We start from the raw sequence: 12,555 nt of genomic DNA, 5'->3' as shown, positions 1-12,555 counted from the left end.
ATATTTCCTGAGTAGGTTTCCAAGTTCTACAATGGATCATAGAATGACCTATGCCATATCACATCTATAATCTAGGTTTAAATTAAGAACTATCAAAATGGTCTACAGTAACCCTCAATTATCTTTAATTACTTATCTAACTTGTCGTAAAGTACAGTGGCTGAAGTGGCTTTGTCAATAATTATTTAACAGAAAAATCATCGCATTTCTGAATTTAACTTACGTAGCAAATGTGAATACCATGAGCCTCAATTGACGATCGACACTAGTATTACGTTAAAAGGGAATGTAACGGATGAGACTTTTGCAGTTCTGAATGAAGCTTTATTCGCTGTTATGCGGCATCGCTTGCGTTCATTATCTTGTCGTTGGCTAGGCAGCATCAGGGGGAGGTGGGCAGCACAGCTCTGCTCACCTCGCTGTCTTGGAAGCAACTCTCTCCTACCTTCTCCTTACTACAATTTACCGAAGTTGGTTTAAAAAAACTATCTGGCTGTGTTTTCATCTGACCAATCAGGGTCTCACTGTTAACCTTAAGCTCCGCCTACAAAAATTCTGTCTATCCAATGAGAAACGTTATACTTTTAGTGGTGGGGCTATGTTTTTAAAGTTTGCAACGTAACAGAGTCTCGAAAAAGTCTCACGCTAAAACTTGCAGCAGGTGTGGTCCTTTTAGTGTTATCGTAAGATCTATACTGTTCTTCTGGAGAGCTTTAGCTTTTAACATGGGGTGGGGGTGGTCCTAGCGGTTAGCTGGAGACGTGGGTGCCCGTCCCTTAACGTAGGGCCTTCTTGCTTAACACGGTTCTGCTCTCGGCTTCTGTTCTCGTTTCTCCCTCCGAAACTGAGTCTATCTCACGGTTGGAAGGTGGAATGCATTTAGGCATTCTTGTGTTAGTCTGTGGTATTCCATTTGCTCTCCATTTGCTCACTCGTTACTTGTATTACTTTGGTTAATTTAATGTCATGATTTATTCGGAGCTATGTGACATACTACTGGATTTGCTTATCATGTCAGGGTTTTTGTGGAAGGTGTTTGATTTGACTGACACCTTACAGTCCGACACAAATTTTCAACACTTGCCATTGCATTAAGGTAATACCGTGCACGGCTAGAAGTCATTATTTTCTTCCCACCTCTTCCCCATCTCCTTTCCATTCCTGTCACCTTAATTAATCATGAGATAAAGAGAGGTACGCGGGCAGTGGTGAATTCAACGAAAACACTAGTCTTTTGTGTGAAACACTGTCGTCTTGTCAGAAGAGCCCCGGTTGGGAACTATTACTATTGGCGTTGCGTTTGGGGAGATTCCGAGGTTGATGAACGCTGACAGACGGCACTCGTCCTCGTCATAGGGACTCGGCACTTTACATCATCTGTGGGGTGCCGCTGAAGACAAAATATGATCAAGAGCTGTACACAGAGTAGGAAATTTGGACAGGAGCCGTTACACTTCAGATGTGTTATGACTGGTACCTGTTCCAATCGTCGAGGTCACTGTGATATTACTTTTTGACAAAATTCCCGGACACTGCACGTGTGTTGGCCTGACCCGCCTCTATATTGAGAGCACTCGATTTTGGCCCTGGCCAGCATGTTCTTGGCGTCCATTGTCCACATCTCATCGTGCGTTTCCTAGACACTGGTACGTCACACACCTACGAGTACAATTGCTTAATTCTGGAAACACCTGAATTCCATACTTGTGTCTGTCATCAAAGCATAGTTACACTCATCGAGAGCTGTAGTTGCTAACTGAGTTGTCAGCACTGTACACTAAATTTCGCAGCCTGTACACACCCAAATCGCCTATATTTAAGTATTTATTCTACTTACGACATGATACGAAAATAATAAGCAAGGTATCAATGCCTTCTAACCTTCCCATTGTTGCAGTTTCATGGCCAGTGGCACGTTTACAATGTAGAATCCTTTCTCACTCGATAAATAAAAGTCTGTGACGATGTTCAAGAAAATATGTACTTTACAGTGTGAGAATAGATCTGCATGACTTCAGTGATTAAAAATAAAGGAATGTGTAACATTTTAACTTGTGCACTATCTGACACCTGATTCCATGCAACAATGTGGAAGCATCAGTAGAGCCAACCAACATACACTCTGAGACAAAAAGAGACCCACCACGAAGGAATTATACTAATGGGATCGAATTGCACTCCTGGAAATTGAAATAAGAACACCGTGAATTCATTGTCCCAGGAAGGGGAAACTTTATTGACACATTCCTGGGGTCAGATACATCACATGATCTCACTGTCAGAACCACAGGCACAGAGACACAGGCAACACAGCATGCACAATGTCGGCACTAGTACAGTGTATATCCACCTTTCGCAGCAATGCAGGCTGCTGTTCTCCCATGGAGACGATCGTAGAGATGCTGGATGTAGTCCTGTGGAACGGCTTGCCATGCCATTTCCACCTGGCGCCTCAGTTGGACCAGCGTTCGTGCTGGACGTGCAGACCACGTGAGACGACGCTTCATCCAGTCCCAAACATGCTCAAAGGGGGACAGATCCGGAGATCTTGCTGGCCAGGGTAGTTGACGTACACCTTCTAGAGCACATTGGGTGGCACGGGATACATGCGGACTTGCATTGTCCTGTTGCAACAGCAAGTTTCCTTGCCGGTCTAGGAATGGTAGAACGATGGGTTCGATGACGGTTTGGATGTACTGTGCACTATTAAGTGTCCCCTCGACGATCACCAGAGGTGTACGTCCAGTGTAGGAGATCGCTCCCCACACCATGAAGCTGGGTGTTGGCCCTGTGTGCCTCAGTCGTATGCAGTCCTGATTGTGGCGCTCACCTGCACGGCGCCAAACACGCATACGACCATCATTGGCACCAAGGCAAAAGCAACTCTCATCGCTGAAGACGACACGTCTCCATTCGTCCCTCCATTCACGCGTGTCGCGACACCACTGGAGGCGGGCTGCACGCGATGTTGGGGCGTGAGCGGAAGACGGCCTAACGGTGTGCGGGACCGTAGCCCAGCTTCATGGAGACGGTTGCGAATGGTCTTCGCCGATACCCCAGGAGCAACAGTGTCCCTAATTTGCTGGGAAATGACGGTGCGGTCCCCTACGGCACTGCGTAGGATCCTACGGTCTTGGCATGCATCCGTGCGTCGCTGCGGTCCGGTCCCAGGTCGACGGGCACGTGCACCTTCCGCCGACCACTGGCGACAACATCGATGTACTGTGGAGACCTCACGCCCCACGTGTTGAGCAATTCGGCGGTACGTCCACCCGGCCTCCCGCATGCCCACTATACGCCCTCGCTCAAAGTCCGTCAACTGCACATACGGTTCACGTCCACGCTGTCGCGGCATGCTACCAGTGTTAAAGACTGCGATGGAGCTCCGTATGCCACGGCAAACTGGCTGACACTGACGGCGGCGGTGCACAAATGCTGCGCAGCTAGCCCCATTCGACGGCCAACAACACGGTTCCTGGTGTGTCCGCTGTGCCGTGCGTGTGATCATTGCTTGTACAGCTCTCTCGCAGTGTCCGGAGCAAGTATGGTGGGTCTGACACACCGGTGTCAATGTGTTCTTTTTTCCATTTCCAGGAGTGTAGATAGATGTGACGAACATTTTGTGACAAACAAATCAAATGATTACAAAATCAGAAAAATTGCCAGTTAGGTGCAGGAACTAACCATAATATCGAAACGTTTGTGAGTAGCCTGTTTATATATTTCTATGTTGGATGAGCATTAGACTATATTAATATCACTGACAGTGCTGTGCACCGTCTGTAAGAGACTCTGCGGCTGGTCGGACTCGCAGTTGAGATGTTAATAGTTAGCTGTGCTAGCGGTGAGAAGTGTTTGGGCGAGTGGACGGTCTGGACGTATGTCCGTCATGACGATTTAGTGTTGGTTGAAAATGGATTGTAAAATGATGATCGATGTATTTGCTGATAGTTCAAATGGCTCTGAGCACTATAGGACTTAACATCTATGGTCATCAGTCCCCTAGAACTTAGAACTACTTAAACCTAACTAACCTAAAGAGATCACACAACACCCAGTCATCACGAGGCAGAGAAAATCACTGCCCCGGGAACACGGGCGCGGGAAGCAACAAAGCTACCGCACAACCACAAGCTGCGGACTTTGCTGATGCTTGGATAGTGGAATTATTGATGATTATATAATTTTGGAACTGGGTGTCACACGATTAATGTTAAATCTGCTAAATACATTGTTTGCTCAGCAACAAAATCTTTCCTTTGCTAACCACGTGTCTATTAGTTGTTAGAGTATGCAGTAGTTAGAATCTTTTTATTTAGCTGTCTGTATGCTTGCTGCATTTGCTGTAGTTCGTGTAATGAAGAGTTTCTGTAAGTGACTTATGATATGTATGGGTTATTGTTGCTGGCATTATCTTGCTGAAATGGAAGCCCAGGATGGCTTGCGACGAAGAGCAACAATACGGGGCGTGGAAATCGTGGATCTACCACTTTAAGGGTGGTGCGGGTGACAACAAAATGGGTGCTGCTATAAAAAGAAATTTGTCTCCCTTTTATGTATAAATTTGCTTCACGTCTGTAAGGGCGGAAATAGAACTCTCTAGAAAGTCAGCTACAATTATTTGCATTCCATATGAAATCGTGCGTGACGGGATATGAATTATTTCAGGTATACTGTAAAATAGCCTACAGAAACTTCACAATACTTATTTTATATTTCATACAAATGCGTCTATGTGAAGTTATTCACAGTTATGTTCATATATAACAATGTTACAAGATGCGATGATGTCAGCACAGGTATGTCGAAACCAGTCATAGTAATAAAACTAGGTGCTAGCTACGTTGGCGGACCTGATCCTACAAGGACGAGGCAATGTCAGATTTATACATCAGTTAAATATAGCAAATAGGTAAACAGGGTTATGAACCAACAGAAGTATTCTGTGACCAGCCTCTATAGTCTAACGATGTCTAAAGACATTAAATATGCATCTTTGAAGAATATCTGAAACTTCAGTTGTCTAACAAAGACCGTTCGATAGAAGCTAATGCAAAATTTGAAAAATCTAACGTATTTAATTAGCTGGCAAGGTGACTTGCCGTCACAAAACATACACGTGTATACCATCGGAGCTGAGTCACCGTCTTGGTATCCCAGGAGAAGTGGTATGTGTGATGTGCAGAAGGTTAGTGAATGGGGTATAACATTGTGAAATGCAGACAGAACCAGTGAACCACCGTAGATATCAACGGTTGGGTACGCTGTCATCCAAGCTGTAACTATACTCAATAGCGACGCAGAAGCTTTTGAATAGATATCTAAACTCAAAATGCAAAACTTGGGATTGCCAGGAAAAGACCAGATGATGTGAAAACAACTGTGTATCCAGATAAAAATACCAAAAGAAATTGAATTAAGAGTGTTAGTAGAGTAACGGTAAGGACAGTGCAATGAGTAATCTCTGCAAGGGGTTAACGGCGGATAACTACAAATTGTATCGTTATTCGGCTACCACAACTGTGGTAGCACTATTTAAAATTACAGACCGCAGTCTGTACCTTGCCTGCACAGTCAAATGAGACTCGAATACGGGAAAGTTACGTGTGATAGTGTTTCGACATCAAAATATACCTCGAACTCGTTCACACATTATTAACGTTAAGGATACAAGAAAGAATAATATCGAACTGAAACCACTTTTGTAGCAACAGCGAATAGCATTGGCTTTTTGACGCTACTGAGAGAGAGGAAATACACAAACATCAGGGTCCACAGACAGCACATAATTCGAGACGTGCACAAAGAATAGAAATTGCGTAGTTATTAGATGACGCAGACTTAAAGGTCCACAAGCAAGAGTAATATGCGAAATGAACACACACGATATCTGGTCAAAAGTTACCGGTCACGTATTAGCGGGGATTAGTATGAAGTGTGTCCACCCTTCACCTTTCTAAACGCATATACTCATTTGAAGACACATTCTGTGACGTGTCTGAATGTTTGTGGAGAAGTGGCAGTATATTCTTCCTCAAAAGCCGAGACCAGAGAAGGCTGGGATGTATGATGCCGCTGTCTGGAGGAAAGCCGACGTTGTAACACATCCTAAAGGTGTTCGGTTTTGTTCAGGCCGGACTCGTTGATATGCCACTCCAGTTCTGGAATGTTATTGCCCTCAAGCCATTACCTCATAGATGCTGCTTTATGACACGATATATTGTTAAGCAGATACAAACAGTCAATGTCTTTCTAATTGTTGCCGTACATGATGCTATAAAATTAGTTCTTGTTGTTGTTCCTGTCGTTTATGTTGTGGTCTTCGGTTCGAAGACCGATTGGATGAAGCTCTCCATGTTCCTTTGTCCTGTGCAACCTTCTTCCTCTCCGAATAACCACTGCAGCTCATCTGCACTACATTTTACAGCTTGTCTCCCTCTACAATTTTCCCTATTTACACTTGCCTGCATTGTTATCCGTTGATGTCTCAGAACTCGTCCTATCAACCATCACAACTTTGTTTTCCCGAAATCTGGGCAGTATTTCCCCATTAGCTACGCGATCTGCCCCTCTAATCTTCAACCTTCTTCTTTTCAGTGGCTTTGCATCTCATTTTGTCTTAACTGCGTATTGTCCATTTTTCACTTCGGCACAAAGCTACGTTCCAGAAAAATACCTTCAGTAAATATTTGTAACCCTTTATTTATATTCGACATCAATAAATTTCTCCCCTACAGAAACGCACTTGTTGCCATTACCTGTCTACATTTTATATTCTCTGTGGTTGGGCCATCATTACTTACTTTACTGCCCAAATACCAGAACTCATCTACCACTTTTAGTGTCTTACTTTCTAGTCCAATTGCCTCAGCAAGGCCTGATTTTATTCGTCCACATTCAACTACCCTTCTTCTGCTTTAATTGACATTCATTTTATATTCTCCTCGGAAGTCACTGTTCATTCATTTCAGCTGCTCTTCTAAATCATTCGTCTACCTGACAGAACTACGTCATCTGCAAACCTGAAAGTTTGAGTTCCTCCCCTCTGCACATTTTGCTCAGTGTACAGACTGAATATCATCAGCGAGACGGTTTCTCACTTCCTCCTCATTCATTTTTTCACTTTAAAGTCCTTCTAGTGTTGTACAACTGCCGTCTGGTTTCTGTACAAGTTGCACATAGCCATTTTCTCCTTGTATTTTACGCCTGTCATCTTCACAATTTCGAAGAACGTAGTCTCGTGAATATTGTCAAAAGCTTTCTCTAAGTCAACAGTTGCTACAAACATCGGCTTGCCTTCTTTGGATCTGCATTCTAAGTTAATTTGTGTCAGTATTGTGCAATCATTTCCTAAACTGATAGAAAGTTCAGTTATATTATTCACATCTCTCGTTACCGTCCTGTTTTTTAATTATTACATTTTTCTTGGAGTCTGCCGGAAGTTCCCCAGTGTCATACATCTTGCTCACCAAATCGAATAGTTTTGCCGTCTCTGGCTCTCCCAAAGCTGGGAGGTACTCCAGTGGTATGATTCGACATAGGACTTTTAGCGCTCTGTCCAATTCTTCTTAGAGTATCATATCACATCTCCTATCTCATCTTCATTTATTTCCCCTTCCCTTCCTATAATACGCCCCCTCTACATATGTCTTCCAACTTGGAACTTTCTCTTATTTGGTTAGTATTGCTTTCGCATCTGAGGTGCTGACATCCATACAGGCACTCCTCTTCTCTCCAAAGGCCTCTTATCTATCTTTCCCAGTGTTATACATGCTTTTGAACACAAGCATTTATTCTGTAACCATTCAAACTTAGTCACTTAACACATTCTATCAACGTAATTTTTTTAATGTCTCTATTTCCTTTCGTCTGCTACATATTTATATTTTCTATCCATTCATTTCTTCTATTTTATTCGTTTCCTTTGTTTGAGTAAAGCTTGCCTTGATGCTGCCTTTGAAATTCTCAACAACCACCGGTTCATTCAAATTATCGACGTTCGATCTTTAATTTCCTACCTTTTTTCAAATTCGTAATTTTTAAATTACAGTTAATAAGCAACGGATTATGCTCAGAGTCTGTATTTGCTCCTGGAAGCGTCTTACAGTTTAAAATCTGGTTCCAGAATCTGTCTTACCATTACAAAAGCGATGTGAAACTTCACATTTTCTCCATTTGTGTTTCACGTATACAATCTTCTACCTGGTAGTTCTTCATTCCTTTCCCCATTCCATATTCTCCTACTACTTTTATCTTTTCTTTTCTTTCCTACTATGAAATAAGTCCCACATGACAATTCAGTTTCCCTCTTCCATAAGTTTTCTTTCAATGTTTTCATAATCTGCGGGTGTAGATGGCATACAAACTTGTATTACAGTGGTAGAAGCTAGGTTCGTTTATATCTTGGTTCGACATAATTTTGACTATGCTGCGTGGAGTACCTTACAAGCCTTTCTGATTTCCTTAACATGCGCTCCCACATTACCCCTATTGATTCTGTATTAACTCCATACTCCCCAAACCAGACGTTCAGTAACCCTACCACCGAACTTCACTGATTTCTTCTATATCTACCTCCAGCCTATTCACATCTCTTTTCAAACGTTCTAACGAACCTACGTGATTAAGAGATCTAATATTCCAAGCTCAGAACAATAGAATGTCAGTTTTGCGTTTCCTGATGACCATATCTTCGTATGTAGTCCCCGTCCGGAGATCCAAATGGGAAACTATTTTACTTCCGGAAAAACGTGCCCAAGAGGATTTCATCATCATCTATCCAAGCAGTGGAGGTGCATGTCTTCGGCAAAAGTAGCAGCCGTAGTTTCATTTTATTTTAGCCGTTCGTAGTACCAGTGCAGCAAGGGCAAGTTGGTTGATGTTACGAAGCCAGATCGTTCAGTCATCCATACTATTGCCCCTGGAACTTCTGAAAGGACTAGTGTCCCCCTTTAGGAAGCACAGGTTAGAGTAACCTCGCCACAGATACTATTCCATTGTGGTTGCACCTACTGTAAGGCCTTTCTTTTTTTTAACTCCCTACCACACACCGCTGATAGCACATTGGAACTACAAAGGATCCTTCTGCTGGTCTCAACGATTACTTACAACTACCCTCCGGAATGATCGACGGGCCCTGTTCGTCGGTACATGAGGTCGGCCTCGATAGGTTTAGCCATGGTTTCTACGTCACGTTTCCTCTTCACAGTCACACAACTGAAACTCAAATCTGGCAGTTTTAGAAGGACTGAAATGTTCCTGATTGATCTGTGACTTGGAAGACACCTAGCAACGACCCCGCGTCATAAGTCTCTGAGAACTTCTCACAGATATACCACTTCTCTACTGACAACACACCAAGCGAGGTGGGGCAGTGTTTAGACACAGGACTCGCATTCGGGAGGACGACGGTTCAATCCCGCGTTCGGCCATCCTGATGTAGGTCTTCCGTGATTTCTCCAAATCGCTCCAGGCAAATGCCGGGATGGTTCCTTTCAAAGGGCACGGCCTACTTCCTTCCCTGTCCTTCCCTAATCCGATGAGACCGATGACCACGCTGTCTGGTCTCCTTCCTCTAAACAACCAACCAAGCCAACATCTACTGACAACACAACATTCCCGACCTCATTTCATACTGGTGGTCCGTCTCTCGTGAAGTAAAATGGTCAGTTACGCATAACATAGGGGTGTCCAGGTACTTTTCATCAGGTAACGTACTTACTAATTAAGAATTATTAGACACAGAGTCAGTCATGGTAGTTAATAGGAAATGATGATTCAATAAATCAGTCTTGAAGACAACTTCACAACTAATGTGATATTACAAACAAATACTTTGACATTCGAGGGACAGGCATTCCCACAATTAACGCACAGTGAACACAAAATCTACTGTAAAATATCGGAGTTATTTGAGGAATAAATTATGAGTATTTTGATACAAGAAATTCGTGGTTTCCAGAGGATGGTTACTGATAACTGCCTTTCAATCGATTCCCTATCTCAATTTATGTTAGTGTTTGAGTTCCACTGAAAATATTTGCGCTTCACTCCAAAAGTCGACAGTATGCGCTGTGTCTTCAATGGAAACATTGTTGTTCCGTTTATCCACGTTAGTTACTTTTGGCAACATAAATGCCAATTATGTTCTTCGTTCTCAAACTTGCGTTCGTTACTCCTCAGTTCGGTATCGTGTCGATTCTCCGCCATAGTTTTAACAGCAAGGTGGGTAGTTTTATTGTATTTAACAAGGTGCAAGGTAATAGCGAATGTATTTCTAGTCAGAATCTGTTACAATAGTTGGGAATTTGAAATCTTAACCAAAAGACATTGTGGAAAACCGTAGATACGATATCTGCGGCTATGATCACTCTATGGTACTGCGTTTCCGACATAATACGTTGTTCAGATGTAGCCTATTTCACAGTTCAAACCAACAAAACATTGTACCAGGAGTTCGAGAGACGAAAGACGGATACACGAATATGCAAGACATAATGTCACGCCCTGAAATACATTTGAAACTCTTCTGAGAGTAACAAAATCACCAGCTATTTAATACCCGGTGATTTCACATTTAGACCGAAACAGAGCACTGATTCTGCGTGGTATGCGTTAGAAAAGTGCTTAGTAGGTTTCCAAGGATAATGCAGCACCACATTTCGACATTCAGATGAAGCATTTTCGGTCAATTATGGACCGGTGCTTTGTGTTCAGAGAGGCAGCGTGTGATGCTGTCCCATAGGTATTTCATCGGACTGCGGAGTGCCGGATTATCTGTTTTCCGCATAAATCACGAAGAAAACCGATCAGAAAACGTCACGATCGATTTCTGAGTCGCTTTGTTTGGTTCATTTTGGGGAGGGAACCAAACAGCGAAGTCATCGGTCCCTTTGGACTGGGGGAGGATAGGGAAGAAAGTCAACCTTGCCCTCTGAAATTAACAATTCGTCCATTTTTCTGAAACGATTTGGGGGTATCACGGAAAACCTAACTCAGGATGGCGGGACGACGGTTTGAACAGTCGTACTCAGGGATGCGAGTGCAGTTTGTAAGCCACTGCGCCAGCTCCCTCGGTGAGGAAGAGGTATACTTGGGAAAGGCCGGGAGGTAAGGGATGTTTTCATTTAGATTACGTCATGGTCAGGGGGAGACTCCAAAAGCAGATACTGGATCGTAAGGCGTACCCATATACAACTATAGATCCAGATCGCTATTTAGTAATGATAAAGACTTGGTTGAATTTTAAGAGAACAGTTAAAAATAACGTGCAATGAAGTGTGATACGGAATTACTACAGAACGAAGATATACGCTTGATGTTTTCTGAATCAGTAGGTACTGCGGTAAGAAATAGCTGTGTAGATGGTTCAGTTGAGGAGGAGTGGACATCTGTAACAAGGGCCATCACAAAAGTTGGAAGGAAAACATATATACAAAGAACGCAACTGTGAAGAAACCACGGGTGAAAGAAGAAATACTTCAATTAGTCGATGAAAGAAGGAAGTACAATAACGTTCAGAGAAATTCGAGAATACAGAAATACAACTAACTTAGGAATGAAATAAATGGGAAGTACAGGGCAGCTAAGGCGAAAACGATACATGAAAAATGTGAAGAAATCGAAAAAGACACGACTGTGAAAAGAACTGACTCTTCATTTAGAAAATTCGAAGCTTTCGGTGAAATCAAAAGCAAGAGTGGTAACATTAAGAGTGAAATGGAAATTCCGCTGTTAAATGCTTGGGACAGAGTATATTCAAGGCCTCTGTATGGAGGAAGACTTGTCTGAAGACGTGATAGCAGAAGAAACGGAAGCCGATGTAGAAGAGACAGGAGATTTACTATCGACTAAGGCGGAATTGATAAATAACGTTCCAGCAGAATATGTAAAATCACTACGATATATAGCAACAATACGATATTCACATTGCTGTGAGGAATGTATTATTCTGTCGCTGTATCATCAGGCATGCTGAAAAAAAAAAGAGAAATCTACTACACAATCCTGAAGATAGCTAGCATTCAAGTGCGAGACTCACACAATCGGCTTAACCATTCATGGATCCAAGTTTCTGACAAGAATAATATACAGAAAAAAGGAAATAAACGTAGAGGATGTGATAAATGACTATCAGTTTGGCTTTAGCAAAGGTAAAGACATTTCTGACATAATGGAAGCAAGACGTACGAAAAATCAAGACACGTTCATACGAATTGTCGACCCAGAAAAAGCGTTCGTCAATGTTATGGTTCAAGGTGTACGATATTTTGAGAAAAATGAGGGTAAGCTATAGGGAGGGTTCGGTAATATACAATATGTACAACAGCCAAGATGGAATAATAAGTATGGAAGACCAAGAACGAAGGCTCGGATTAAAATGGATGTAATGCTGGGATGTAGTCTTTCGCCCAGACTCTTCAGTCTATACATCAAAGAAGCAAATGGAAATAAAAGTATGTTTCAGAGGTGGAATTAAATTTTAAGATCAAAGGATATCAGTGCTAAAACTCGCTGATGACATTGCTATCCGCAGTGCAAATGAAGAAGCGTTAC

Source organism: Schistocerca gregaria, chromosome 6, assembly GCF_023897955.1.
Source record: "Schistocerca gregaria isolate iqSchGreg1 chromosome 6, iqSchGreg1.2, whole genome shotgun sequence".
In the NCBI taxonomy this organism is placed as follows: Eukaryota; Metazoa; Arthropoda; class Insecta; order Orthoptera; family Acrididae; genus Schistocerca; species Schistocerca gregaria.
Note: the sequence above shows the minus strand (reverse complement) of the source record.